Source organism: Dermochelys coriacea, chromosome 15 (assembly GCF_009764565.3).
Source record: "Dermochelys coriacea isolate rDerCor1 chromosome 15, rDerCor1.pri.v4, whole genome shotgun sequence".
Classification (NCBI taxonomy): domain Eukaryota; kingdom Metazoa; phylum Chordata; order Testudines; family Dermochelyidae; genus Dermochelys; species Dermochelys coriacea.
In genome coordinates this window covers 6,392,927-6,420,438 of record NC_050082.1, presented here as the reverse complement: position 1 = coordinate 6,420,438, position 27,512 = coordinate 6,392,927, and positions in this window count along the sequence as shown.

Sequence of the window (27,512 nt, the reverse complement as noted above, 5' to 3'; positions counted from 1 at the left end):
CTGCTATCCACTTAGGCTGCCTAAAGGACTGACACCAAAGCATTCAAGGAGACATAACCACAAGTCACAGGTGATCAGAAATCAACCCTGCCTATAGTAGAACATACAGCAGGGTTATGAAAATTCATCTGTAGGTTCCTTTTCCCTCTCTTTTGCCCTGAGGGTTGTTTCCCAGTACATTATTGTCAACCTTATTCCTAAAGCCCCATTCCATATTGCCCTGTACTCTGGATGTTTCTTATCAGCATAGTGTGATATAAGTAGGTTTGGCAGAATTCAATTTTTAGTTTTTAATTTTGTTGGATAATATTGATGTTTGTTTAAGCATTTTTATCTATTTATATTTTCACAGTTGCCTAAAATTATGGGGTTTAAGCATTTTTTATTTATTAATTTAAATGTTCACAGTTGCAAGAAATTATGGGGTGGGGGAAATAATTGTTTAATGAAAGTAGGGTTTGAGATTCAAAAAGTTATAACATTAAAACACAAATTGTCAGCATCACATGTCAAAATATACAAAGTAAACACCCTTCAAGTCTAGTAAGTTCTCAGGCAGCATTCTTCTTCCTTTGCCCATCTGTAAATTTCAGTGATTATCGATGGAGATGTATTTTTGTCTGTTTGTGCATGTACAGTGAAATCGAGACTTGTTGACATTTACCGATAATCTCATCCTTCCAAGTCTAGATATACAGATGTTGCCCTCTAGTGGTTGACTCATGCAGTGGTTTAGAGAGATGCTAAGAGACGCAAGTAGGTGAGGCCTGTGCTTTTTAGAGCTCTGGGAATCAGGGTTCTAATCCCAGCTCCCAGGCAGGTGTATGACTTACCAATGAACTGTGTGTGCGATGCACAACGCATGGAGTCTGTACAGCAGGAGTGAATGCGGCTTTACTTCTGTTAGAAGCTGCACTGTTTTACCATCTCAGGTTGGCTAAATCCGTGTGCTGCCGGTGCCGTGCCAAGCTTGCCCTCATAAGCCAATTGCAAGAGCTGCCTTTCATTACAGGCATCACCTCAATTCTGAGAGTGTGTTAAGACCCTACAAAGACTCATTCTCACACCTTGCCATGAACAAATTAGGCTGGAGGGTGATGCAGGGCAGTGGGTCGGGAAACTAAGTCTTCCTCCATGGAGGCTCCCCTTCATCACCAGGACATAAACGACTTAGGGATATCACTTGTGCCGCTTGAAAAAGCTGCACAGGTTGGTGGCGTTTTCAGTTTCTACTCAGGGGAGAACTAGGGCCGGAATAGCAGGGGATGCTGCTTGTTAGAACTGAGATGCACTAGCTGAGCTGGGGGATGGACCAGGACTGAAAAAAGCAGGAGTGTGGTGCAAATCAGGACTGAGGGACGTCGATGTGTGGACACCCAGGACTGGACTAGCAAGGGGTGCTGCATGATGGATTTTAGGTGCATTAGCAGAGCTGAGTGGGGACCCCAGGAGGATAGAAACAAGAGGATGTGGGTCTGGTCTGAGAAGCATCAGCAGAGCTCCATGTGACCCTAGAGCTGTGGGCATGGGCAGAGAAGCAAAGTGGCTGGGATCCCAGACGAATGGGGCAAAAATCAGCTTTTCCCTACTCTTTCTTCTTTTACCCTTTCTAAAGTGTAGGCAACAAACTATATTTAAAGATGGCAGAGAAACACATTCTCCCCATGGGGCCAAGGTGGGTTGAAACCCTAGCTCGCTGCAATCATAGGGAGGACCCCCAGCCCCCTAATCCTTGGGACCAAACCCAGAGCATGGGTAACCTCCTAATTCCAAGCACAGTGAAGGGTGTTGAGCTAACAGAGCAAGGACCTGCGCTAATTCCTCTCTGAACTGAATAAGGATCCAGGCCAAAAGCACTCAGATCCCTAATGGCAACTGTGCATTACCCTAGTTTGTAACGTATAAGGAAGAAGGCACAGAAACAATCCCCCTGCCACCCCAAGCATCAAACAAGACATGGAAGTTCTTTCTTATTAAGCTGGTTCCAGCCCCAGGTTGGATATGAAGAGTAGAGGGGAGGCCATCCCAAACCTGACACCAGCTCAGCAGCACTTCTGTGGGTGAGGGAGCCCCCTAATGTAAGCAGACATGTGGAGCAGAGATAACAGAAAGGTGATTTCTTGTCTAATGGGTATAGACATTGCATAACCCCAGTGGGGCTGAAACCTCCCCCATGGCAATTAACGAGTCATACGGAGGGGAGGGCAAGCACTTGGAGATGCCCCTGAGAACCAGTCATTCAAATGTACAGCTGCTGTTCCTCCCAGCACCTCCTGGGATGCTGGCAGAATCGTATGAATGCAGCAAGCTCCCTGTGACGGGGCATACGGGCTCCACACTGGAGCAGAAGGGGTTAAAGCAGTGCTCTTAGCAGCAGAAGCCACACCCTCTGACCCTGCTGAGCATGCTCCAACAGCTGTGCAGTATAAAGGGGAGAAGCGTAGCTTAGTCTGGGTTAGTCCCTGAGGACAGAGGAAGCAACTTGCTGGTCTCAGCTGTGGTGCAGCCAGGATTCCCGATTGTGGGAGTTGGAGACACCCCAGGGAGATTGCAGTCACGGCCTGAGGAGCCCAGAGACTCTGACCTCAACTGCAGGAGTCACGGTAGGAACTAGCCCAGGGAGGGTCTAGCCAGTGTCCTGGCAGCAGTTGGTGTGTTGCAGGTGAATTCTCCACCAACATAGTGGGGAACCCATTTGTCACTACCTGGGCTGGGATGTGGTGGAGCAGGGAGGGCCTGGGTCCCCCCCCACCTGGCCATCCCCTTTAGGGGATGGCCCACTGAGGTGACTCTGGGCTGTGCTTCCCTGCAGCCCAGGGGAGGCCTATTAGCTTTAATGGTGGGCCTGCCCCACCTCCAGGGGGATGAGGTGGACTGGCCCTGTGACACTTCCCTTTACTTTTTCCCCATGGTTCCCTCTTCCTCCTCCCTGCACATCCCTTTAATGCTGAAGGGCTTTCTGCAGCTGATAAACCCCCTGGCCCTCTGAGGTCCCAAGTGTGCATCTATAACCTGAGGTCCCTTTGGAATTTGCCTTTTTGGCCCCAGCAGCAGCAATAGGAACTGTAACACAGCTTGTGGGAATGGGGCTGCAAGGCTGTTGCTGTTTTCTCATCCCAGTCTGCAGTGGCTATTTGTGCTTGGTGTAAAAGCTCTCCAGTGCTGGGAGTGGTGGAATAGCTGTGGGTCATGACTGAGGGGCATTAACAGAGCTGTGAGGAGTTTAAGAGCCTGGCTGGATTAAGGCTGAGGCAGTATGTGTCCATGCCTGGGGCTCTAACTCCTGGAGTCATGTGATATCAGAATCTCAGTTTCCATTTAAAAAGTAGTTGGGCTTTTAGCCCTCATAGAAGCAAAGAAAGGATTGGAGCCATGACCCTAGTGTATCCAATGCCTGCCTGAGTCTGAAGACCACCTGAAACAATAGATTCAAGAGTTAAGGGAAACCTGCTGCCATGCCAAGGTGATGCCAGGCCATGGTCAGTTGTCTACAGGAAGTCCCACTGGGGGTGTAGAAAGCGCCCTCAATGGCCTTAATTTGGCCCTGCTAATGACAACAGTAGGGGCGTGTTGCAGTTTAGGACTGAGGGGCACTGGATGAGCTGGAGTGGCAGATCGGGTGCTGCAGGTGATGATAAAAGTGCACAGGCCTAATTGTATAAGGCGCTCCAGAGCTGAATGCAGGAGGGTGCTGAAGCTTGGACCTGCTCTGAGGTGCACTGGCAGAGTTGTAGGGGTTTGCAGGACTGGACTAGCAGAGGGTGCTGCAGTTAAGATGCATAGACAGATCTGCAGCACAGTTGGACCAGGATAGTCGGGAGTGCAGGGGCTAGGACTGACATAGCAATGGGATTGAGCTATCTAGGACAGGACTGGAAGAGCAGGGTGTGTCAGGTCAGGATTGAAGTGCATTGCCAGAGTGGAGGGGTGGCCCATTGCATTTTGCCAGGTTGTAAACCACCTGATTCTCTCATTCCTGAGCATAAAGTTCACCCTTTAAAACAATAAACAAAGGCCACTTTAAAAGCTGTTTGCGCTTTGAGATTGCTGGGAGCCCAAGAGGTGATCCCTTGGATGTTTGCCTTGTTTTTGGCTCGCGGCTTGTGGGGCTAAATGAGAGTATTCAACCCATCTGCCTGAATGGGGAATTCTTCTAGCTTTGAAATCTGCCCTTAACCATGATTTATTTCCTGAGTAATTTAACACTTAAGCTCTGGGACAGCGGTGGGAAGGGAGGAGAATTTTGCGAAGCACCCCCAGACAATCTGTTGGGCAGGGGGAGGCCCTTAAACAACCAGCATTTCTGTTGAGCTGCAGAGATGAGTGCAGCTGGCTAGGCCAATCTTTGAAGCACGTTTTAAAAATTAAAAACAAAACAAGTGTTCATAGTCCTCCTCCTCTTCCCTCCCAAAATCCCTTCTAACCAAAGGGAGACATAAAACCAAACCTTTAACAAATCATCATGCGTGAAATGTAAAATATTCCAAAAGGAACAGTGTACACAGGCTTGGCAGAATTCAATTTGTACTGGTTTATAATTTTGACTGATACCTAGGTTTGAGGGGGTTAGGTATCCAAATGTGTGCATCTTTGCAGTGGATCATCAAGGGGATAAATAGGTGACAAACACGCCACTAGGGTATTAGACCTGGGTCACTCAAAACTGGTGAGAAGGAAAGAAGAAAAGGAGGGTGGAGGGAGAGGCAAGGGAAGAAAGCAAGAGAAGAGTCCATGAAACAGAACAGCAAGAGGGGAAAAGAACAAAATGAATGAGTCTTACTGCAATAAAGGAGGAGAGGCGGTGGTTATTCTCTCTCCTTGTTCACTTTCCTTTTGGATTCAGCTTGTCACTAGCTCATTGTATGGCCTGCAGAACAGGTTTCCACTTTTAAACTACAGTGGCCTTTGTTATGCAGGGGGAAGCCAGCCCAGCTGCTAGCAGATGGGACAAAGCCCTACCTGGCAGCCAAAATGTCTAACCTATTGGGACAGGCTTGAGCTACCAAGGCTGGAGCTGAATTGCGAAGTGCAGGTGGGATGGGTGTTTGGATTTGTGTTTTGGGGGTAGGCCTGCCTCTAGTTTAATGCAATAGGGTCCAATTCTAATCGAACTCTGATTTGTGTGCAAAGCAGGAGTAACTATTGCAGCCAGTGAAGTTAACTTGGTGTAAGGGAGATGAGAATAAGGCCCATATATTTTTGTCCTTTAAGGTCGTTTCCTCCTCTAGAGCCCAAGCTAACGCCTATTTCCTAGAGCTGTGGTTTTCAACCTTTTTTGTTTTTTATTTGCAGACCCCTAAAAAATTTCAAATGGAGGTATCTACTCCTTTAGAAGTCTTAAACCTAGTCTGAGGACTCCTGGGGTCCACAGACGGTTGAAAACCACTGGCTTAGAGTAATTTCACTTGGGGCAAGTAAGGGGAGAACCAGTCTTTCCCCAGTTCCAACAGTCCTTGTGTTCTGGCCTCCAAATAAAACTTGAATTTGCCTTAAAGCAACAACTTAGGCCTCTACACTGAAGATTGGTGTCCCTGGTAAAGAAGACTGGACTCAGTTGCAGGTATTTAAATTATATTTGCAATGTACAATAATATCCTTACCTTGTACTGCTCCTTGTCCTGTTTGCTACACAGTGGCCTACAGATCCACCTTCCGCCATCCAAGATACAAGCACAGCTCCCACTAAAATCACTGGGAGTTGTTTCAGAGTAGCAGCCGTGTTAGTCTGTATTCACAAAAAAGAAAAGGAGGACTTGTGGCACCTTAAAGACTAACAAATTTATTTGAGCATAAGCTTTCGTGAGCTACAGCTCACTTCATCAGATGCATTCGGTGGGGAAAAACAAGGCCCTGCATAGGGCTAATCTGCTGACTTATCCTGGCAGTCAGACCAGGTGGGCCTCGGTGCCATGCCAGGAGCATAAAAGGATCTGTTGTGACTGTCGCTAAATGTGACCCACTAGAGAGGAGATCTAGCAAGGAGAAACGTTAGAAAATCAGCAGGGACAAGACCAAGATTTGTAATTTTCTTTCTCTAAAGGTAAGAATAAAGAACCTCCTGGAAGGGAACATGTGTGCCTGCACTAGGTGTGGAGTAGAGATTCTGTTCACCTAGTGGCCATCTGATGGCAGGTTCTTACTTGCACTTTGCAAGGCTGAACTCATCTGTTTTTTTATTATTGTATTACCATTGCTCTAAGAATCCCTAGCTTTGATCCAGGATCCCATTGTGCTAGGCACAGTGCAAATACAGAACAAAGACTGTCCTTGTCTCAAGAATCTTCTATTGATTGATTGGCTTCTTTACTGTTACTGACCTGAACATTTGGATCTTGATCCCACAAGGTTTGGCACAATCTGGTTCTGATTTGGCATAACATTTAAGCATGTGAATACTACTTCCATCAGGCTGATCCCTAGCTTTGCTGGACAGAGGGCCAGATTACTTAGCATCTGGAAGGATCAAGAAGACCTGAATGAACATTGAATTGCTTTGGAATCTGTTTGTTAATGTTCAGGTCAAAGTCGTTATCAAGAAGACCATCAGCAGACTGCTATGAAACCGGTTTAAGTTCAGCCTTGCAAGGTTGTCAAAAGTCACCAGCCCCAGCCTTTTCTGCCCCTTGCCTTTTAGCTTTTGGGAAAGAGCTATAACTTCCTCCACCTGAACATAAAGATAAAGGGCACATGGGAGGGAGGAGCGCAGCATTGGAGAGTCTGAGCCACTGTGATTGTCCTAAATGGTTGCAGCCCTACAAATGCCACCTTGTTAGAGTTCCTGCAGGATCCTGAACTTTCCGTGAAGGGCTGGAACCAAGCAGTCCTTGCTGACCACCTCGCAGCAGCTTGGCTTAAAGCCTCTTCAGGCACTGGAATTTTCATGAGGCCATTCAGGGTGGCCATGGGAACCATGAGTTGTGAAGTCGTCCCAGACAGCATAGGCTGTAACAGGCCCTTCATGTCTCCCCAGAGACTGTTAGCAGGGGTAGGAAGCACCTGTTTGAGGTCACCTGCTGGCTGCAAGTCTCCTGTCCTTTAGTGTTGGAATAGGGGGACCTTTCCCCTATATTTTCAGACACTTGGCCTCCTGCAGATACCCAGTCTGACTGCAAACCTGTGAAATAACTTTGGAGTGATACAATTCACTGTAGGAAAACAGCCTGAGTCCAGCCTTCTCCCCCCTTCTCCTTCACTGCTCCAGTCTCCAGGAAATCCTGTAAAATGATGAGATTGTTTATGGGCAGTAGAGGTAATCCACCTTGGGACTTGACCAATGAAAATCCCTGCAGGCAGCACTTGTGAGCCAGGGTAGAGAATGAGCTGGTCTGCTGGGTGTTTCTTGACTCTATCTACAGGCCCCAAATGGGATGCAGAGAAGTAAAAGGCCACAGAATTACCTCCTAAATCTATTGCCTTGTTCAGCAGCTCAGTGGGCTGACTAAGCTCCTAACCAGCTTATAAGAGAAGTGAGAACTAGCTTTGGAGTTGAGGCTGTTTCCAGGCTGAGCTATCACAGCTGCAAACCATTATCAGGAACAGTTACACACACCAACTCTAGCCACCAATGTCCATACAATTTTATGGCCCTAATCCAGCCATTTCACCTAATAGGTGACTGTATAAACTGTGTTTAAGTAATGTGACCTGACAGGCAGTGCATTGCTTTGTGATTATAGCATGTGCCATACAGCACAAAGCTAAAGGCAATAATCCCCAAGAGATGTATTGCCCCTGGGTGTCTAATTACTATTATGAAATGAAATTGCATCTTATTGAAAACATTCAAGAACTTGTGCATTCAAGCTAAGATTATGATGTAACCACCAGCCAATCAAAAGCTCCAGTCCTAGGCAGGTTGCAAAAGCCACTTATGCATCATGTAAAAACACACCCACTGCATGGGTTAATGTCTGGTTTGCAAATGCCTTTATTTCTGCAGCCAGGTGATATATGGGATCCTTGTGTGATAAGCAGCATTTCTTTTTCAATTTGGAGCAGCTCACCTGCTCTCTGCCTACTCATCCACCACCTCAGCCAGGGCTAATTCACACATGCCAAACCTCTGAGCAGCTTTCAGCAGACACCCAGTTAAGAACAAATGCAACAAACAATTCACTCTTTCCCTTTGCAAATGAGGAATAACTCCTCACCCCTGCCCTCCACTCCCAAAAAACTACAAACTGGTCCAAGTTGGGCAATATTCAGTGGTGGACCAACAGTTTTAAGGTATGATATCTTGTGACCCAGGAGGGCTAGAAATGCCTGCAATATCCTATTGAGGACCCAGGCGTCCTGCTTTCTAACATGAAGCATTTAGGGGTTGTGAAATCACAAACTCTGACGTCCTAGTGTAAACGAAAATGTCACCAGGCCCAGTTCTGCTCTCGGATCCATGAGCACAGCTATCCCTGAACTCAATAGGTGGAAGTTTTGCGTAACTGAGCATGTAACCGGGACCATAGGTTTTTAACAGTTCATATTAAAGACAACTGGATCAGAACCTTGGCTCTAAATACCCCTAAGCGTCAGGTGAATTCTAGTCTAATTCTAGACTCCTCTGTTCAAGCTTGTTTGTATAATGAACCCATCCCACCCCCAAATCTTGGCCTTGGGCCCTCTTTTTAATTCATAGCAATATTCCTGTTGCAGCTTAATTTCTTTTTATAAGTATATCAGGATCCTGGACACTGGTCAAGGCCAGTAGCCACAATGTGCCCACGCGTCCCGCTGCAGGATTAGGTCAGAGATGGTGAGCTATGCCCAGTCAAAAGTCCACTGGGCCTACCAAGATTGGGGTAGTGGAGCCAGGCAAGGAATCGGGGAAGGCAAGAAGAAGCCAGGGTCTGCCTAGCTGCATAGATAGCCTCCAACTGTTTTTCCTAGACCTTAAATAACACGCTGGAGTCTACCAGGGGACTCGGTAGACACTGCCAATCGGGGCCTCCATGAGCAGGCTCCTCTGAGGTGGATGTCTGTTGCTCTGCTAGAGTTAACAAATGGCAGTGTGGCTGCAGCTGCTACCAAGGAGCCTGCAGTCATGGGTTGGAGACCCTCATGCTAAAGGAACTTACCCACAGGTGGAGGGATCTGATTGTGGTTGTTGTGCAGGGCACTGCACAAACATAGTGACAGAGACCCTACTCCAAAGAGCATACAGTCTAAAAAGGCAGGACAGACAAAGAGTGAGGGGAGGCAGAGGCCCCTGGTCACGCAGCAGGTCAGTGACTGAGCCAGGGGGTTGGCCAGTATCTCCCAGCACTCAGTCCAGGACCTGATCCACTAGATCATGCTCACTCCTGACAAAAAACTCATGCATGTTTTTCTAATGCATCTTTTCTCTAAAGTGTCAAATCTAACAGCTGGTGGTAGTATAACAGATTTGTATTTGGTTTTTTGGCACTTGCTTGACAAAACTTGCCTAAGGTAAGGGCTTTGCTTATTGTGAGTAATGAAGGCACCCCAAACTTCTGCCAATACAACCCTCATATCACCATGTGCTCCATATGCTGGATGAGAGACCAAGCCATGTAACTTACTTTATAGTTATGTTGGCAGGAGCCTAGGGTGACCAAATGTCCCTATTTTATAAGGACAGGCCTGATATTTGGGGCTGTCCCTATTTTATAGGTGTCTATTACCCCCCCAACATACACACACTCTCCCTGTCCTGATTTTTTTTCAGACTTGCTATCTAGTCATCCTACCTATGAGTGGCAGAGCAAGTTAAAACTGTCTTCCCAAGCACATACCAGCATGCCCATCAAAGCATCCAAGGCTTCCTTGAGCCACTGGTTGAAATCCCTATGGCTCAGCCCTTCATTGGTTAGAAGTTTAGAGCATGGTGGTTTTCAGAACACAGGAACTGTCGTGCCAAATCAGACCAGGTGGCCCATCTAGTATCCTGTTTGACAGTGGCCAGTACCTCCGAGGAATAGGCTAAACAGCCATGATAAACTATGCCCTAACATGACCAGAAGAGAGCTTATTTCTAAGCTAGTCTTGTTGAGGAGTCTTTCCTACCTATTCTGCACAGATGTAAAACTCCCACAGCTCTCTGAGAGCAGGGGTTTGCCATTGTCCTGTATAAAATCTCACTCCTGACAGCAGTTAACGGAGGGACTGGGACATAGGCAGTCGTACCTAGTGATTAGAGCCAGACCTCCCTGCCAAGTGGCTACATCCAGGGACAGGAGCCAGGAACTGGAGCCAAGGGTCCGAGCTGAAGTCGGAAGCTGGGTAAGGGAGTAGGGCTGGAGCAAGGCTGGGAACAAGGGAGGCATAGACACTACAACTGCAGGCATAGCCAGCAACCACATTCTCTTCTATGGTGAAGCAGACTCTCTTGCTGAGTCTGTAACCATCAAGTACTGGATACCTCAGTAACTCAAAAATTGGTCTTTCACCTTTCCCAGTATTTTTAAAGAATTGCAATATTGCTTTTTTAAAAATAGGACCCAATTTTCCTGGTGCTCTTTGTAGATGTTGCAATGAACATTTGAGTAGTTTAGGGCCTCAGCATTTTTCAGATAAATACCCCCTTTTGATGGTACCCTCTCTGCGTTTCCATAGATCTACTGTTTCCTGGACTGTGTACATTCCACAAACCTTTTGTTTATTAGACACAAATAACTATTTAAGCCACAGTTGACAATTAAAATTCTAAATAGAGCCATTTCTCTCTCCCTCTACCAGGCCCTTGGAGTATATCAGAATTTTTGATGCCTGACCCTATTTCACAGAATCTTTCCCCTTTGTTTTCTTTGCCCATAGTTCCTGCCACTCCTCTCAATTTCCTTTTTAATTAGATTTTTAATCTCCAGTTTACCTAAAGGGATCTCTAAATTAACTTGCTCATGTTTGACAGCATTTTTTTACCACTGTCTCAAGTCTTTGCCCACCACTCTGACATCCACTGGGATCCCTGATATTACTGTGATTTACACCAACTGCATCAATTCTGTGGTTAACAGTAATATTTCATTAAGTATATTGCTTCTGCTATCTGAAATGCTATTTCTGATCCTAGTAAGAAATTGGAACAGGATGACCATGGCAGCTGGTCACACATCTGACTCCTCTTAATGCCAGCATTATCCCTGCCAATTCAGCTGTCAAAACAACTACAAAATTTGATAGTCTTATGGCTTTCTTGATTCCCAGTAAAAGAACAGAGAATGCTGTTCCCACTTTGCCTGTTTAAATCTTTCAAGCCATTGGTATACATTTGGCAGTAGCATCCCCATCTATCTCTGACCTATTGATTTGCTATATCTTGCACATTTACCACTCCTTTTCCTTTTTTTTTAAATTTCATTATACAATTCAGATCTACCTCAGTAGGTATAATTTCCCACTTATAATGCATTCCTCCAAAGCTATAGATCTTAACCTTAGTTTTTTCTTTTCACTAAGATTCTTTGTTGATGCACTAATCCAGGGGTGCCATGTTCTCTATGTATATAAATCTCCCCACTGTATTTTCCACTGAATGCATCCGATGAAGAGTAGACAGCACCATCTGCCCAGCCAGGTCTCCATGGGTCACCAGCAAAGCTCCAGGGACCACAGTTAAATCATTGCTGTCATAGAACAAACACACGCAATCCTACCCAACGAGGTGTCATTCTACTGGAGCCCAACATGCCCTCAGTGAACTGAGGCACAAAATTTAAGGCCTTTAACTATCCAAACTATTTGCTGTTACATTTCTGTAAAAATCATTGTTAATGACTAGAACTGGTCAATCATTTGTCTATTAAAACTCCTTTTCTATGGGAAAGCAGAAATTTTCATGAAAAAAATACCATTTTCATTTAAAATGTTTAGTTTTTTGGCAGTTAAAATAATTGTGCTTTTTCAGTGAACCCCCAAATTGATGAAAACAAGTTTAATTTCCATGCACATTTTTTGTGGGGGAAAATAAGGTATTTCTTGACCAGCTCCATTGACCAGCTAGAATCCAAAGTCATTATGAACCAGAATGTCTATTCATGGAAAATTCCAACATTTTTGGGGGGAAAAAATTGTTCCAACTTGGAACAAAAAGCTGAAATTTTGAAATTTCCCATGAAATGAACATTTTTAAAAAATTGATTCAGGACTATCAATGTTTCATTTAGATAATGAACAGTTTCAGTTTGTGTCCTTTTGATAAGGTAAAGTTTTAATTTTAACTCTTGTTCTATATTACAATTAATATTTTAATATATCACAATAATGTGCATAATATTAAATGTGTTAAAATATAAACAAAATTGTAAAGCCAAAATTAAACATTTTTAGCTTATTGAAATGAGAGGTTTTGACCTTAACAAAATGAGAAGTCAAAACTATTTGTTTGACTTCTTCTTGTAGAATTTCATGGATATCCACATGTTCTCAGACAACTTTTCGTTTTGTCAAAACCACATTTTTCAAGGCAGGGTCACATTTTTTTGACCAGCTCTATTTTCATTGTCTTTCAACCTCCACTCAATAGCTAAGCAGTTAATAACCAACTCCTACATAGCACTTTTCATCTGACTATCTCAGAGCACCTTATAAAGGAAGGTAAATGTTAATCATTATTCTCATTTTATTGGCAAGGAAATCTAGACTCCCAATTCAGTGTCTTGCCTAATGGGCAATATTGCCTTTTCAGGCATTTGGTGGGAGAATCTGAGCACTTAATCTTTATTCACCTTATGCCCAATGTAGAATCAGCATCATCATGCCCAATTCCTAGGCCTCTATAAGCTGGGTCTCTCTAAAACGTGGCTCTGTACCTTTCATAGAATCATAACAATCTAAAGAAAACTCTTATCCTGTGTGACAGTTACCCCACAGGAAAGAAACATTCATGTCCAGCCTGTTTCTAAACGTACTAACAATAGGTGATTCGGCTCAGCTGGAGGGGGAGAGGCAGACTGAGACCAGCAATATGCCCAATGCTGTGTTGTAAATGAAGAATTCATTGAACACTTTCTTGTAATTTCCCTCCCCCAACCTCCCTCCAAACCAGACTTTCTGCTTTTCAGCTGACAATACACTTCTGAGCAGAGGAGATGGGTGAGGTTCTGATTACAGCCATTTCTCTCCAATGCTGAGCCTTCCTCCTTGGTTATTGCTCAGCTCCTGGCTGCACTGTGGTATTTGTCTTCTGAAGCACCTTCCTTTCCATTGCCTTACCCCCACCCCCAACTTCCACACCAGTTCTTGCCTAGAGAGGCAGGGTCTGCTGTGGTATCCCTAAGCATCTCAGTGGAGTCAAGTACTGCCTGCTCATGACATCTGTTTGGGTCTGGGACACCCAGGCTGCTTGTCATGGGCCAAATCCCACCAGCCCTACTCACATGGAGTGTGTAACCTGTCTGCAGATCCCACAGTGGACAGCTGCTCTGTAGAGACACACATTGAAATCAGACTCTGGTACTAGTGGTGTCCATAGGAAAATATCTGATTAATGCTAGCTGTTGCTGTAAACCCCTGGTGAGTGTGGGTTACAGGTCCCCCTCTGTATAATCCAGATACCACTGTGCAGTGCCACAATGACCACTATACCAGGGCATCATTTTGGGAAAAACTCTGCACAGTGGTTAGAGGGGAGTTGAGTTAGTATTCCCCCCTTTTTAGCTCTGGAGGTTTCCAGGTCAATCCCTGTGTCAGACAAGATGGTGGCCAATCAGCCGCTCTCCAATGTTTGTCCCAAAAAGCTTCTGAATTCTCCAGGCTATATGATCAGTTACAGACAAGAACAAGCTATTATGGAAAAATAAATCTTTGCCTGCCTGTCAGACCCCAGTATCTGCTCCTGGCAACCTAAATAAATCAGGGCCTTAAGACAGAAGGAGATAATTTATTTGGGGTCTGAATCTGTTACTCTGTTCCTGCACATGGAGCAGGGTTCAGGGAAGTGTAGCATACACAAGCATTCCCAGCCTGTGATAGTGGAAGGACATTCAGGACATCCTTGTTCACTAGAGAATGAATGACCTATTGCCAACAATGGAGGCCAACATGGATTCCAGTGCCCTCCTTCTGTTAAGGTTAATAACTAGTTGACAATTTTCCATCAAAATGTTTGTGTGAGGAGGAGGAGTATATCTTTTGTGTTTTTCCTCAGCAAAACTAGAATTTTCATGGAAAAAATTCAGTTTTCCTCTCTAGCTTTTGGGGTTTTGTATTTGGTTGGCTGTTTCTGGGGGAAAAATAGTTTTCCATTGCCAAAAATAGAAAATGGTGGGTTTTTTGTCAAAACAAAATTTTTCATGGGGGGAGAATAATCCTTTCCCAACCAGCATTACCAGAGTAGGTCTACTTAGATCACTGGAGTCCCACCATTTAAAAACTGTTGGAACACAGTAAAGAATCAGACAGATTTGGACTATCACCTCAAATCCAAGCCCTGCTGGGCTATGGGAGAATTGGATACTAAACCAGCTGTCTACTTGTACTATTTTGATTCCATATTGGATCCAAAACTGGGAAGTGCCCAGTTTCCAGTCCTGCCATTTTTCCTTTGCAAGGCCTTGTCACATCTGACCCTTACTCCTGATTTACCCTGGAACCCAATTTACCCTTCATTCCAAACTGAACACCACTTCCTTGGCCAACCCATTATGACCAGTCTCTGCATGTCTGCAGCCTTCTGTCATATAGTTACATTTTGGTAACATTATTGTGGAGTAACAACCCCTGCAAAAAATGATATTGCAGAAATGGTTTTAAAATTGAGTCCACAAGGTGAGATGGAGCCTATACAAGCAGACCAGAGCACAGGGCTGCTATAGGCACAAAGGATACAGAGGCACAATCCCCCCCTCTGATGCCCCCTCCCACTAAGAGGGTTGTAATTAGATACTGGCCCTAACCAGTGACCTAGCAGATTACTACTCCTCCATCCTGCACCAGTTCATGTGTACTGCCGAATGTGGGATGGAGCCTAGGTACCATCACTCCCTACCAATTTGCTTGGGAGGGAGGGGTCAAAGTAGAAGGATACACTGCACTTTTAGCCTTCTGCACCCATGGGCTGGGAGGGCCCTCTGGGGGTGGAGATTACCATCTGTTATGCCTCTCCATGGCTACCTATGCCACATGTCAGTCTGACTCGGAATCTCCCAGGCAATTTGCATTGGGTTTGGGGATCCTATTAAAATCAAAGGGCTAATACTGTAAACAAATCATTCATTCCCCACCCCCAAGCTCTGGTTCTTTGTCAGTGATTAGTTCTCCATCCCAAGCCAATTTTTACAGGCAAGTCAGAGGCTTTGCAGAGACCCTTTTACCTTAGCGGCTGCCACTCCAATCTGGTAATGGCCAGGAAGGGGCAAAATGGTCATAGCTGGTGGCATTAAGGATGACCTAGTTTTTTTCCTCAAGAGAAAATTGGGCATCAAGAGTCTGGTGCCACTGACCTTCCCTTCCCTTGTGTATGTGTGTCCCACTCTAGCTCCTTGACAACAAGCTGTTGCCTGCGACCAATTATATTTTTCTGGTTTTACTCTGAGATGAGGAGGACTTCAGACAGAACAAAGCCACTTGAGACAAGGGTACAAAAGCGACATCTTCTGGATTTCTGCCCTAATGAGAGCAATTTTTTTGTCCAAACATTTGAAGCAAGGAGGTGCCCTCTATTGCAACCCCCTGCTGGGGTTAATACTATTATCCAGTCTGCTCTGGTTGGAAATTAAAACAAGGGCATTTGCCTCTTTTAATGAGAAGTGACAGTGGCTCCAGCACTTCAGAAGGGAATTAGAGAAAGAGGAGTTGCTGTGGAGCCAGTCTCCCCAGTCTTATCCATAGGCCCTTGTGCCCTAGGCTTCCCATGGGATCAAAAGGCCATCTACCTGCTGCTGAATACAAACTACGCAATCTCTTCCCCTCTTTCTCCTCCCCCACCGCCCCAGTGGAAAAATCTACTTGCCTTCCCCTCTATTCCTGCAATATATTGGAAAATGAAACATTTGAAGCACAATGCAGGCATTTATTTTAAAGGGACGTGAGGGGTCCAAGAGATGACAAAGCAATGAGGAAACTTTTTACCGTCCCGTCACAAAGACACCTGCTTGTGTCTGATAATGAATATCCTGAGGTGTTTTAGTCTAGATTTAAAAGCAAGAGTGGGGTGGGATTTAAACTGTCAAGCTAGGGACATAAGTCTGCCGCTAACAAAGCTGGTTAAAATGAAAAACATTTTGTGGGGGGAAAAAATACTAAATTTCAAAGGCTTTTTTCATAGCAAAAGCTTCAAAATGAACTTTTTTTGCAGTTTTTTGTGTACTGTTTTGAGAAGGGGAGTCTCAAATTTTTAATAAAGCAGTTATTGGTTTTTTAAACCAAAAACCAGGTTTTTAAGGTTTTCAGTATTTTTGCTAAAATTTTTTCCTTTTTTAATCCCTTTTTCCATGGATAACATTTTCATTTCGGGCAGCGTTACTAATGGATGTGAAGTACAAACTTTCCCTAAAGGCAGGCTATCCCCTAACTGCCTACTGCTAGGTTTCTTGCATCTTCCTCTTAAGCTGCTAGTGCTGCCTCCTTGAGTAGATGGATGATTTCTGATCCAGTCTGGTAATGCCCATCTTCCCATGCAATAGGTAAGGGAAACAGTAATACAGAAATTTAGCTGTATAGAGTGGAAATCTGTCAACTTCATGAATTAAAATTTGTTAGTCTCTAAGGTGCCACAAGTACTCCTTTTCTTTTTGCAAATACAGACTAACACAGCTGCTACTCTGAAACAGAAATCTAGAGTGCTTTTAATATGGATATGGATCTGCCAGATCTCAATGCCACTCACTCAAATTTGGCCTGTCCACCCATCCATCATGATGGAGAGGCAACCAGCCTTATTCTACCACCCTAGGTCTATTGGGGTGGGGGGGCAGCAGATTATCTCGAGCAGACTCTGGCACACACCCTCCCCACCAGCCAAACAGCAGTGGTGGCCTAGGTCGGAGCTGAATGTGGAGATAGCCAGGCCCCAATCCCAAACAGGGCTGGCTGTCGGTGAGACACCTCTCTCCCAGCCCACCATCCTCCTCACTCCCCAGAATTGGACTGGCCTCCCACCTCACCGCCCCACTCCAGGATGGGAGCAGAACATTAACGCCTCCCCATGAGTGGCTGCAATAGTCAATTACAGTCAAGTAGAAATTCTTTCTAACTTAATTTACTCATGGACCATTGTTTCCACCCCTTGCTCAGCTCTGACCATTGATTTACTGCCTATGTAGAACAGAGGCACCCTATGAGGTCACTGGGTGGTAATGGAAAGCAGATGACTTCTCCCTGGCATCTGTTGTATCAGGAGAACATGAAACACCTGGTTTCCCCTCTGACAAGTGTCACAATTACAGCTGGTTGGAAAAGGTGGGAGGGTTTGAGGAAAACTTTGATTTTTTTGCTTAAATTGGAAACTCAAAAGCCAAAGTATTTAGGTTTTTGAACAAAAAGGTTTTTGCTTAACAAAAATTCAAAATTTTCAGGGAAAGTGGATGCTTCCCATGAAAAGTTTCATTTTGTCAAAATCCCTGTTTTCCATCAGAAGAATAGGTCAAAAAAAATTTCAACCAGCCCTACTCAGAATCCTTCCAAACTAGTCCTTCAAGCAGGCGTCTCTCCCTGCTCCCAGAAACACCAGCCCCTCTAATTGACCCCAACTGTCCTGAGAGCTCTGATCTGAGCTGCTGACCTCATGTTGCTATTTCAGGAGTCTAGGAAATAAGCTCCACTGTTGGCTTTTCAGGTTATTTCAGGTATTTTCTGTACTCCTTCTCTTAACAAACGTCAGTTTGAGTTGTTCAGACCACCATTTTGTGCCTCTCTGCTTCATTTTGAGATACCATTACCCTTAGCTTTACGCTTCCTTTTCAATAGCCCTGCACACATGGTGAGTTTAAACTAGTGTAATTTCATCCCTGAACTGGGGCCATTGGGCCAAATTAATTTGTGGTATAATTCCCACTGAACCTAGTGAGGGCTCCTAAACTCAAGACGCTGAATCTCTATAACAGTACATAACTCTAAGCTTTTCTGATCTGTTTCATGAGTATCTACCTAACGCAAGCTAACCTCCCAAAGTCCTATCCACCAAGTTCAATGTAAAACCCAGGGTGGATTCTCTGGTGCATTTGCTGAGGGGAGGGGTACAGGTGTTTCTTTGGTTGTTGCAAAGTCCTGGTCTGGAATAATGAGGGGATATCTCCCAGAAATAAGTCCCTAAAGAACAGGCTTCCTCCTGCAAGATTCTTGCAAAATTTCTCTCATGGTAGTTTGATTCTGTGTTTGGCCCCTGATGGAAGACAGAAATACAGAGGAGAGTAAACATGGAAAAAGAGAGAACTAAACCTTAAAAAGCATTGATTCTGGAACAATATACAGGAGGGGTCTGACCTGTCGTACTTTTCCATACGAAAAGCAAACATACTTTGTCAAAATGTCCTTTGCTTTACAATAAGAACAAGAAAGAATGAAAGAAATTTCCAGGCGAGCGCAGAGTGTATGTTTGCTTCCTCTAACAGTCTGTACTGAAACGAATACAAAATGGCTGGCTTTTTCTGTAGATGACAGTCCTTATAGATATACTAGCACAGGACCTAGAAACCAAGAGACAATTGCATAGTTAAATACGCTACAGGATCCCTATCAAAGCTGGTTCAGCCCATTCTTAGGAATGGCCCAGAAATGTAGGGATCATATCAGATGTGAGAGATCCTTTTGCATTTCCCTCAGCCCCACCCCCGCAGACACAACGGCAACCTGCGGTAAACAGGCCGGCACCACACATGCGGGACTCACTGAGCATATGCTGCACGCGGTCGCTTGCTAGCCGGGGGAATGCAGTATTAATGAAGTGTACCTGATTGCCTGCACTACTCGTAATCCATCTCCATCAAGGCTGGGGGCTGTTGACAGGGTGAATGGAAGCGAATGAGTCCATCATCCTCGCTGAGGTCTGGAAGAGAGGAGGAGAGAAATCCCAGGGGTGCAGAAACCCTACAGCTTTCCAGTGCAGGTACTCAATAAATAGCAAGTGATAAAACAGGAGTCTGCATCAGGAAATCAATTAGATGTGGGGCCTTTGGTTTGCTTTTTTTCCCCCTCCTTCAATTGTTCAGGAAAATGTCCAAGGTTAGGGTTATGGAATTGTTTTCTTCTTGAGGCAGCGTCTGTCCGTTACCTGCATTCACAGCTAAAGTGCATCAGAGCTCACTCACTCGGGGCCTTTATGTTTCTTTGCCTTTTTCCCCCCCCTCCTTTTCCGGGTTAAACATCAAGTCTGGATTCAGAGAGGTCATTGGGGTCCCACATCTGAAATACACACAGACCAGAGATGGTCATGATTGAATTTTACAACTTGGGGCCTATTTCCAGAGTTAAATTTTAATCCCTTAAAGCTTAGGATCTGGGAGGTTGGCCCCCTGTATCAAAATAACCACCAGCTGCAGCATTTTTGCTCTGTTTCAATTTTGAATGCCCCCACACCTCAGAGATGGCAATGGGGTGGGAGATGGATTAGGGGGTTGGATCCATCTACAGTCACGGCAAAAGTTAACAGTGGGTTAGGAAGAAAATAGTTCTGGGAATCCATTGCTATCAAATGGAAAATTGAATAGTGTAAGCTGGACAATAAGGGGCTAAGAGCAGGGTCAGGCATGTTATCATGTCTGTCACAGGCTGGGAAAATCAGGCCTCGCTTCACCTGTGTTGCAGCAACTATTCATAGAATAGCAGGGTTGGAAGGGACCTCAGGAGGTCATCTAGTCCAATCCCCTGCTCAAAGCAGGACCAATCCCCAATATTTTCCCCAGATCCCTAAATGGCCCCCTCAAGGATTGAACTTGCACCCCTGGGTTTAGCAGGCCAATGCTCAAACCACTGAGCTATTTGTTTCTCCCCCGCCATCCAGGTGATCCTGAGGGTCTGGCTTAATTAGTTATTGGACACGTCCTGTGAATCAGTCAGGACATTGACTTGTTTGGGACATTGATACCCTGGGAAGAGTGGGACAGAACATAACCCAGCTGGAGGGCCACTTCACAAGAAGGGGATCCCCAGCAGACCTGAACAGGGTTTGGTGGAGTTGACTGAGGAGCAAGTCCCTGCAATGTTGTGCCCAGCCATGAGGGGGTATGCGAGTGGTGAGTCACTCTTCTGCAATGTTCTTTCTGTTCAGAAGCTGCCTTGTGGTGGTTTCATATTCCACTCCTGGCTCCACTGCACTAATCCTCACTTCAGCACATGTATTATCATGCTGGCATTTTTAGTCACTCGACAGCATGTTAACTAAAAGGCACCACCACCCACTCTCTCATACAAGGGAAGTAGTCTGACCTCAGGAGCCTTCAAGTAGAGAGGGGAGTGTCCTATAAACCCAGGATGGGTTCTTTTTGCAGAATGTATTAAATGCTGCCTCTGCGTTTGCATGGGGGCTCCATAAACACCCCCGTCCTACCCTTTCTGTCTGTCCAGTGCTCATCACAGCAGTATATCCAAACGTTTCCAGACCATTCCGCTCTCTAGACCTTTGTGGCAGCCTTTCTAGCACTAAGAACACTTTGAGGGCACCTCAGTAGGTAACTCAAGGCTATCTTTGGACAAGGGCGGGGAGGGGGGAGGATCTAGTAGTCTGAGTATAGGCCTGGGTGCCATGAACCCCTGAGCTCTAACTCTTTGTTGCTTTCTTTCTATCGCAGGATCTGTCCCCATGACAGAAAGGCAGGCTTGGGTTAAAGTAGCAGGGAAGACGCAGCAATTCCTCCTAAAGAGGAGCCTGAGCTGCTATTTTAAACTTAATCAGCAACACTTTATTTTTTATTTTATTTTTTTTAAATGAAGACACATCCTTGGATTTATACAGTCCCCAATAACCTAGTATCTGGGAGTATATATAACACTCCTCTGAGGGTGAGGAAGTACTATTGTTCTCATTTTTACAAATGAGGAACCAAGTCACAGAGAGGTTAAGTGACTTGCCAAAGGTCACACAGGAAGCATGTAGGGACACAGGGACTTGAACTGAGGGCTCTCAAGTCCTGTGCTATTGGATGGCTCAGGGATTAGGCCTTCCCCTGGTCCTTTAACTTTGAGTAAGAATGTGTCTGATCAGCTCCAGCTAAACACAAGTTCAAAAATTTTAAATAATTGTTCTGGGACTCAAACACTAGAGTAATACTGTCATGACTAGAAGGCACTCATACACTAGAATTAGTGCATTGCTTTATTACACTTCCTGTTAAAGTACCGTTCCCCTCAGGTAATTCTGAATGTTAGCAGGGCTGCTGTAATATTAGCTAGAATAGTAGAATAAAAGAGACTGGCCCTTGGTCAGTGGATTTTTACAGGATGGCAACCTCCTGCAGTATTATTGCTACCGTGGTCAGTGTCAAGGAAGCCACTCAACCAATACATGCTCAGTCTCTTTTTTTTTTTTTCTCTACATCTATTGATCAAAATGCAAAAATTGTCTGATAAAGAAGGATTTGGGGGGGGCAATTAACTCAAAAAGCTAAAATGTTCTACTTTGTTTTGCACCTGAAACACTTTTTGCTGCTCTAGACAAAGAGCTTGACATATCCTGAGGACATTGTTGTGTCCTGACTAACTCTAATTAATATACTTTTAAAAATAGCATGACACATTCTCCTGAGCACATTTAGCTTTCTTGACATAATTGGAGTTTAACTTGTCCCAGCATACAGTGGGACTAGCGCAAAACCTGAGATGGATTCCTGGGGATAGGCCTTGCTTTGGTTATTCCAAAAAATGAATTAGGATTATGGAATGGGTATTTCTAGGATGATACAGATGTCCCAGAACTGGAACAGCAGGGATTGCCACAGGTGGAGGACAGGGTTGCTTTTGGTGGCAGTCTGGGTGTGTTTAGCAGCAGGACTATCGCATCCAGCACTGTGGGCCAGGATTGAGGTACACTGTCACAGTCTGTGTGGTGCCAGCCTGTAGCCCATGCTATTAGCCTTTGAGTTTTCATGAACATTATAACTTGCTTTGTAAATGACTATGTGCCGGGAGAGCTTTATTCCAGCCTGCTTTCTCAGCATTTTACAGGCATCACAGCAAAATCTCTTGTGGTGTGCCTTATTTCTCTCCTGTCTCATTGACCCCAACTGTTCCTGCACCCTCTTCTCTGTCCCCTCTTGGAATATGTCTACACAGCAATTGAACACCCACGCCTGGCCTGCATCAGCTGAAACAGGCTGTAAAATTACAGTGTAGAAGCTCAGGCTGGAGTCTGGGCTCTCAGATCCTGTAAGCAGGGAGGGTCCGAGAGCCTGGACTCCAGCCTGAGCCCAACTGTCTACATTGCAATTAAACGACCCCATAGCCTGAGCCCTGCAAGCCCAAGTCAGCTGACATGGACTAATCGTGGGTATTATGTAGACATACCTATTAAGAACCAGAAAATGGAGGTGGGGGAAAGGAGACAGCCAGCCAGGCTAGAGAGGGTCAAATCTGCTTTGATTTGGTTTCCAGCACAGAGGGTTGGAAAATGGAATTTTTGTTCTATGGGAAATTCAGACACTGACATTTTGCTCTCATCCCAAATTGAAATGAAGTCAAAATTTTGAAATTTACTATGGAATGGAAATTCTGAAACCTTTTGATTCAGAAACATTTTGTTTTGAGAATTTCAAAGCATTATCACATATGATATTTAATATTGTATGCTATTAATAGTTTATTCAAACATAAAAGGTGAAACAATCATCAAAGCCAAACGCTTCAACGTTATCAACGTGAAACAAGGAAGTTCTCCCATGAAAATCAACACGTTCCCATGAAGCATTTAGACTTTGGTGAAGCTGTGATTTCCGAAAGAAAAGTGTTCTGTTGAAGTTTTTATTTTCAGACAGCTCTATCTTTCAGTACAATGCACTGACACCCAGTATTCCACTTTAATGTCCCCGTGTATTACTGCCAAGTGTCAATCATTTCCATCCCACACCCTCTTTCAAGAAGAGGAAAGGAGCAAATCAAATCTGGTCTGTATTCCAGATGTTCTCAGGTGCTCCTACGGGAATAAGAAAACCGGAGATGCAGTAATGGCACACTTTAGGAAGCTCACGAAGGGTGGAAGGAAGCATCATGTAGGCATAGATGCGTGTAGACCTGCATGCAAAGAGCTACGTATATACCAGCCTGCCATCGCATACATAAACTGGAATCTGCATATTGTGTAGTCAGTGGAGTTCCCAGATGTCTAGCTTAAGTTGTTGTCCTGCAGTATTGCCAGCCCTAAGTGTTCAAAAATCATGCACCAGATCCCTGTCCCCCCCCCCCCCCAATACAGGATTAACTTAAAAGTTAAGACATGAGATTTAAAAATAATAAATGTGGTGGTTTAATTTTTTTCGAGCCACTAGGGATGGGTTATGCAACTACATGGCAATTAAAAAGCTGTGGGGAGCGGCAGAGGTTGCATGAATTCTGCAACTACATGGATAGTAAGAAGGCAGTGAAAAGCTTGAGGGGAGTCCGTCTCCTTCATTTCCCCCTCACTCATTGGTGAGAGTGTTACAGATCACGCTCTGTGTCCAATCCACAGAGGTTGGGCATCTGTCACAGCCCCAGCTAGGCATAATCCATCCGTGCTCTTAGTTGTGGAGGTTCCTGATTCAATCCTGGTATGTTAGCCAGGACGGGAACCGTCACGTAAGGCAGCAGGTTATCACTGCACCTCTGTGAATGTGTTCTTGCCATGTTCTGATGAACTTGTGCTTCAAACTGGGACTGAAAGCCAACAGCATGCGATCCCTGTGGGGTTTTGATGTGCCCAAAATCAGCTGGAGTCCCAGCACAGAGCGAGAGTCTGTTCTCAAGAGACTTTAAGCCCTTTTTCTAGACCAAAGATGCTGATCCTGCCTGAACAATTTGAGGGTCGCTGTCCATTACTACCAGGACATGAGATGCCAACCTGGCTATTACAGGAAGATTTGAAATTGGGGGATATTGTGGGGTTTAGAAAGCCTAACAGATTTCTTCTAATATTCTCTTTCAGCTCTCTCTCTCACTTTCTCACACACACACACACACGTGTGTGTGTGTGTGTGTGTGTGTGTGTCTAGCAATGTTATTTCAACAATCAGCTGCAAGACCAAACAGCTGGCATTGTCAGACTCTGTGTGGAGGTGTGGAAAGTCCACTGGGAGATTAGACTGGCCTTACCATCAGTCCTCACTTATGAAAATACAACCTACCAAGTTCTCCGAGATGATGCCGTTTTCAATTGCTTTTGTTTGCTTTTCAGACAGGTTCTAAATCACCATCAGTCAGCTTCCCTCACACACACCTTTCTCCCCCTCCCTCTCCCTCTTCGTCTCCAGCTCAGCTTCCAAGAGCTTTCCTGGAGAATCTATGGTATCCTTCCCATTGTTGTTTATTTATAGGGCTCTACCTGCTGCTCCATGGCAAGGCTCAAGGTGAAGCAGGGTGGGAAAGGAGGGTGAATGACTCTTAACACGTTACAAACAGGGCATGTGCTATTTAAATCATCGTTGTGTGAGCTCCCCAAACAGTATTCATGTCTCCTGGGCACCATACAGCCGATTTGCATTCGGGTGACCAGATAGCAAGTGTAAAAAGTCAGGACAGGGAGTGGGAGGTAATAGGTGCCTCTATAAGAAAAAGCCCCCAATCAGGACTGTCCCTATAAAATCAGGACATCTGGTCACCCTAATTTGCATGCTCCTACCTAACCAGCCCAGACTGCAGAGGGCTCCAAGGCACAGAGTTTGGATCTTTATCTGGATCAAATCTGCGGCATCTGGAACCAGTATGGGTTTGGGCCTCTCACTAGCTGAAGCGACAGGAACTATTTCCGTCTCTATCTTGCCCTCATGCATCTCCTAGGGATTTACTACATGCACAAGTTGCACCGGTTTAACTAAAATTGTCATTTAAATGGACTTACTTAAACTAGTGTGGTTCCTTGTGGACACCCTTAATTCAGTTCTGCTTAATTTGGTTTCAGTGTGAACCAGCTGCGAACTGGTTTAAAGAGGGTTTAGATGGATTTAAAAACGTATTTGAATTAAACCAGTGCAGCCCTTGTGTATAGACAAGGCCTTATTTTCCTTTCCCCTACTCCTCTGCGTTTCTATGTGAAGCTGCTGCTTTGCTTGCAGTATTTCTCATTGTCGTCATGGCTGATGCCAAAAGGACATAGCCTCCTGGCAGATTAAGCACCCCCTGGATTGATCGCTCTCTGTCCTTGGCTGTCTGGCTGGATGTTCAGTTGATGTCCATCATTGGTGGTCTTATTGCTTTACTGAAGGGTTTGGTGCCCAGGTGATCATTGCCAGCGTAGTGGCATCCCTTGGAAAATGTGCTTCATAACTTGCTGGTCTTCCATCCTAATACATTCAGACCAAACCTGTGCTAAGAGAGGTGGTTGGTGGGTTCAGCTGTGAGTATCATTATTGCTGATCTTGTCCTGCCACTTAATATGGAGCAACTTATAGACTTAAATGGCAGAAGGAACCATCATGATCATCTAGCATAGGTGCTGACTCCGTGGGTGCTCTGGGGTTGGAGCACCCACGGGGAAAAATTGGTGGGTGCTGAGCACCCACTGGCAGCCCCCCATCAGCTCCCCCTCACCCCCAGTTCCTCTAGCCCACTACAATCAGCTGTTCCACGGTGTACAGGAGGCTGGGATGGAGGGGGGAAGAGCGAGGCTGCAACATACTTGGGGGAGGGGGCAGAACTGGGCAGGAAGAGGTGGGGCGGGAAGAAGCAGGGCAGGGGTGGGGCCTTGGGGAAGGGGTGGAGTGGGGACGATGCCTGAGGCAGTGCTGGGGGTTCAGCACCCCCTGACACTTTGGAAAGTCAGCGCCTGTGTCATCTAGTCTGACCTCCTACACATTGCAGGGCACAGAACCTCGTCTACCCACTCCTCATCCACCCCATTACCTTTGGCCGATTTCCTGAAGTCCTCAAATCTTAATTTAAAGACTTCAAGTTACAGAGAATCCACCATTTACTCTAGTTCAAACCAGCAAATGGCCCAAGCCTCATGGTGAGAATGTGGAAAAAATCCCATGGTGTCTGGCAATCTGAACTGTGGGAAAATTCCTTCCCAACCCCAAATCTGGCAATTAGTTAGACCCTGAGCATGCGGGCAAGACCCTCAAGACAGACAAATGGGAAAGAATGATCTGTGGTAACTCAGAGCCTTCTCCATCTAGTGTCCCATCTCCAGCTGTTGGAGATATTTAAGGCTGGAGCAGGAAATCCCAGAAATTGCATGAGGAAGGCTATTCCCAGGCGATTTTCACACACAGTTTGCAAACCTAACAGGATCTGCGAGATCTGAATAAGTAGCCAAGCTCCTTGTGAGTCAACAGACTCCAATCCTTTTGATGTTCACCCATCACTGACACAGCCATCAAGCCTCATAGAATATCAGGGTTGGAAGGGACCTCAGGAGGTCATCTAGTCCAACCCCCTGCTCAAAGCAGGACCAATTCCCAACTAAATCATCCCAGCCAGGGCTTTGTCAAGCCTGACCTTAAAAACTTTGGATGGCAGACGTGAGCAAGAGTAGGAACAAAACCGGGAAATGGATGTGCCGTTCAGACACTGAGGGGCCTGTTGCCAGCTTCCAGACTAAAAGATCTGGAGAGAAAACAACAGAGTAGGAGCAACATGGAGTCAATCCTATTTAGGCTCACTAAGTTTGGGAACTGGACCCCTCCCCTTACACCCACCATAGGAAAATCCAGGCCACCTGGCCTCCCTCTCATCATTTCCCAACACCCCTGTCCTGTTGTATTTTAACAGCTAGAAAAACAATCTGACTGGAGCCATTGCTGAGAGTATATAGTCATGAGGAGGGCTCTTGTTACACACACAGAGACTTGTAGCTGGAGTCATGCTCAGGGCACTGCGGGGGGAGAGAGCTGCTAACCATCTCCATGGTGAGGGCTGGTGGTGTGAGTGTCTGACTCCAGCTTCCTGGATTTGTTTGGAAGGTGGATTCTTTTGGTAGAGTGAATGGAGAAAGGCACCAGGGTTTCAGACCAGCAGCATCCTCTGGATAGCCCCATCACAGGCAGCATCAGTGCCAGCTTCTCCCTTACGCTGCTCTCCAGAGACCTAGCTCACCTGATCCAATGGTCTTGGAGGGCAGAAGCAGCTGGGAGGGTCCCTGGGTACAGTCCAGACTAATGAGTAGCTGCACCCCCCTTTCTAATGTGGGGTGCCCCTTACACAGCTTGGCTGCTCTAGCCTCCAGCCTGGTCTGTTCACAAACAGCCTCCAGCATGCAAGTCATTCCCAGTTGTGCCTGTGTGAGTGCTGTAGCCAGACAGACATACCTGAGCTCTTACCAGCCTGTGTTGTATTGCAGGGTGACCACAGCACACCCCATCCCGAGATAAAATGCATCTTGTGCCTAATGTAACCAACCATGTTAAATTCAAAGCAAAGTTTTCTCACCACATGCGCTCAACAGTCTTACTGAACAAAATTCTTAGGTCAGGACCCCTTGTCTAGTTCAATGGCACCTT